The 4,076-nt window shown below is 36.1% G+C and overlaps 1 pseudogene; it reads left to right on the top strand.

Moving 5' to 3' along the window:
* Positions 1–269: 269 nt before the first annotated feature.
* LOC697576 (nucleophosmin pseudogene) lies at positions 270–1,142 on the top strand (annotated as a pseudogene).
* Positions 1,143–4,076: the final 2,934 nt, after the last annotated feature.

Below are 4,076 nucleotides of genomic sequence, written 5' to 3'. Positions count from 1 at the left end.
CTAATGAGTAATTAGAGCTGAAAGCACGTATTTAAACAATTGAAATTCTTCTGCTTTGATGTAAAAGGACAACATTGTTCACACATTTCTTAGAACTAATTCAGACCCTTGGAAGAAAACAATTTAAAAAATAAATTTTTATAAGCTCATATAAGATTGAAATATGCGATATTAAAAACTCAATGTCCCTGACGTGATTCTGTCCTGAGTGGCTGTTCTCTTGAGCAGTGGTCGTTTATCTCCACCCGCCTTCTCCCCCACCTAAGTGCATGCCGCCACCCGATGAAGATTCGAGGGACATGGACATGTCCCCCCGAGGCCCCAGAATTATCTTTTCAGTAGTGAATTAAAGGCCGACAAAGATTATAACTTTAAGGTGGATAATGATGAAAATGAGCACCAGTTATCTTTAAGAACGGTGAGTTTAGGGTCTGGTGCAAAGGATGAATTGTACATTGTTGAAGCAGAGGCAATGAATTACGGAGGCAGTCCAATTAAAGTACCGCTGGCAACTTTGACAATGTCTGTACAGCCAATGATTTCCCTTGGGGGCTTTGAAATAACACCACTAGTGCTCTTACGGTTGAAGTGTGGTTCAGGGCCAGTGCATATTAGTGGACATCGCCTAGTAGCTGGGAAGGAAAATGCAGAGTCAGAAGATGATGAGGAGGAGGATGTGAAACTCTTAAGTACATCTGGAAAGCTTTCTGCCCCTGGAGGTGGTAGCAAGTTTCCACAGAAAAAAATAAAACTTGCTACTGATGAAGATGATCATGAAGCTGATGATGATGAAGAAGATGATGATGATTTTGATGAGGAGGAAACAAAAGAAAAAGCACCAGTGAAAAAATCTATATGAGATACTCCAGCCAAAAATGCACAAAATTCAAATCAGAATGGAAAAGACTCAAAAACCATCATCAACACCAAAATCAAAAGGACAAAAATCCTACAAAAAAAAACAGGAAAAAACTCCTGAAACACCAAAATAACCTAGTTCTGTAGAAGACATTAAAGCAAAAATGCAAGCAAGTATAGAAAAAGGTGGTTTCCTTCCCAAAGTGGAAGCCAAGTTCATCAATTATGTGAAGAGCTGCTTCCAGATGACTGACCAGGAGTCTATTCAAGATCGTTGGCAGTGAAGGAAGTCTCTTTTAAGAAAATAATTCAAACAGTTTGTCAAAAATTTTCTCTCCTATTTTATTTCTGTTAACAGTTGATATCTGGCTGTCCTATTTATAATGCAGAGTGAGAACTTTCCCTACCATGTTTGATAAATGTCCAGATTCCACTGACAAGAATGTGTTGTCCAAAATGCCTGTTTAGTTTTTAAAGATGGAACTCCACCCTTTGCTTGGTTTTAAGTATATGTGGAGTGTTATGATAGGACATAACAATAGTGGTAGTCAGACATGGAAATGGTGGGGAAACAAAAATATACATGTGAAATAAAACTCAGTATTAAAAAGGCAAACTCAATGTATTAACTTTAAAATTTAATCACCATGTCAAACAATTCAAAGAAACAAAATAAATTATTTGAAAATGAAAATTTTGTCACAGATGAGAAATGAAGCCACAAGTAAATTGGCAGTAAGCAATGAAGGAAAGAAAGTGTGATGGTAGAATTATTTGTTTCAACTAGTTATTGGTTTTAACTTGCTAAAAAGTTATTGTCAGAGTCAAAAGAGATGCAAAATGAGAAAGATATGTTTTGTATTATCAATTATGTATATTTATTTGTAATTATTATGGATGTGTAATAGTTTTATGTAGTTATGGGGTATTTGTGAAATTTTGATACAAGAAAAAAATGTGTAACAACCAAATCAGGATAATTGGAGTATCCGTCACCTCAAGTATTATCATTTCTTTGTGTTAGGGACATTGTAATTCCACTCTATTAGTTATTTAAAAATATACAATGAATGATCGTTAACCATAGTCTATTGTGCTACCAAACACTAGGTATTCATTCTATCTGACTAAATCCTGGTACCCATTAACCGTCCTCTCTTTTTTCCCTGCTCTCCACACTCCTTTCCAGCCACTGGGACCCATCATTCTTTGGGCCTAATGCACAAATCTGAATATTTGTTTAAAACTATATTTAAGTGTGGTAAGTTTTATCCAACAAGTGTATGTAGTGTTTATTTAAATCTATGATAAATTTAGGACTTAAATAAACAAGAATAACACCATGAAAGGTCTCCTATTTCATGGCAAGTGATTGGATTTTTTCCATGTATTTCATGAGATATTTAAGAGGTTTTAGAGTATAGAGATTGTGGTAGAGGTCAAGAGTATATATTTTTTTTCTCTAGGTCACCTTTGTGACCTTGTGTGTCACAGAATTGACACAAAAGTTCTTAACATATAACTATGCAAATGAGAAATGAACAAAGCCTGAATTTTAGTTTTAGAGGGTGACTTAGAGAAAAATATATACATTCATGCCCAGAGGGAGTCCATAGAGATATTTCTTTATACAGGAATGCACTGCACAATGATTTTTCGGTCAACAACAGATTGTATATACTGTGGTGGTCACTAAAATTATAATGGAGCTGGAAAATTCCTATCACCTAGTGATACTGTAACAGCCATAATGTCTTAACACAATGCATCACTCCTATTTGTGATCGTGCTGTTGTAAACAAACCTCCTTTCATACCAGTCCTATAAAATATATAGCACATACAATTATGTACAATTTATAGTGCTTGACAATGATAATGAAACTATGTTGTTGGTTTATATATTTGCCATAATTTATACTTTTATTTTAGAGGGTATTCCTTGTACTTATTTTTTTTAAGTTAACTTAAAACAGCCTCAGGCAGGTCCTTTGGGAGGTATTCTAGAAGAAGGCATTGTTATCATAGGACATGATAGCTTCATGCATATTATTGGCCCTGAAGACTTTCCAGTGTGACAAGAAGTGGAATTAGAAGACAGCGATATTGATTATCTTGATACTGTGTAGTCCTGGACTAAGATGTGTTTGAGTCTTAGTTTTTAACAACAAAGTTTAAAATTAAAAAGAAATAAAAATTTAGAAATAGACAAAAGCTTATAAAATAAGAATATAAAGAAATGAAGTATTTTAGTACAGCTGTACAATGTATTTGTGTTTTAAGTGAAGTATTATTATAACAGAGCCAAAAAAGTAGAGCAAAAAAAAAAAAAAAAAGGCCAGGCGCGGTGACTCACTCATGCCTATAATCCCAGCACTTTGGGATGCTGAGGTGGGTAGATGACTTGAGCTCAGGAATTCAAGACTGGCCTGGGCAACATGGCTCAACCCTGTCTCTACTAAAGAACACAAAAAGGCCAGACCTGGTAGTTCATGCCTGTAATCCCAGCACTTTGGGAGGCTGAGGCTGGCAGACTGTTTGTGGTCAGGAGTTTGAGACCAGTCTGACCAACATGGTGAAACCGCATCTCCACTAAGCATAGAAAAATTAGCCAGGCATGGTGACACGTGCCTGTAATCCCAGCTACTGGGGAGACTGAGACAGGAGAATCGCTTGAACTTGTGAGGTGGAGGTTGCAGTGAGCTGAGATCATGCCACTGTACTCCAGCCTGGGCAACAGAGTGAGACTCTTGACAGAACAAGACTCCATCTCAAAAATAAAAAAAAAAAAATAAGTAAATAAATAAATAAATAAAAATAAAAAACACAAAAATTAGCCAGGCATGGTGTTGCGTGCCTGTGATCCCAGCCTGAGATAGGAGGATCGCTTGAAACCAGGAGGTGGAGGTTGCAGTGAGCCGTGATCATGCCACTTCATCCCAGCCTCAACAACAGGGTGAGACTGTCTCAAAAAAAAAATAAAATAAAATAAAAAGAGAAAAGAAAAAAGTTAAAGAAAACAAGTTTATAAAGAAAAAAAATTAAAGTAAGCTAAGGTTAATTTACTATTGGAGAAGCAATTTTTAAAAAATAAATTTAGTGTAAGCAAAATGAAGTAGTGTATAGCAATGTGCTAGGCCTTCACATTCACTCCCCACTCACTCACTGACCCACCTTGAGCAGCTTCTAGTCCTGCAAGCTCCATTCATGGTAGGTGTT

This window comes from Macaca mulatta, chromosome 17, assembly GCF_049350105.2.
Source record: "Macaca mulatta isolate MMU2019108-1 chromosome 17, T2T-MMU8v2.0, whole genome shotgun sequence".
In the NCBI taxonomy this organism is placed as follows: Eukaryota; Metazoa; Chordata; class Mammalia; order Primates; family Cercopithecidae; genus Macaca; species Macaca mulatta.
Note: the sequence above shows the minus strand (reverse complement) of the source record. Positions and strands in the feature narration are given on the sequence as shown.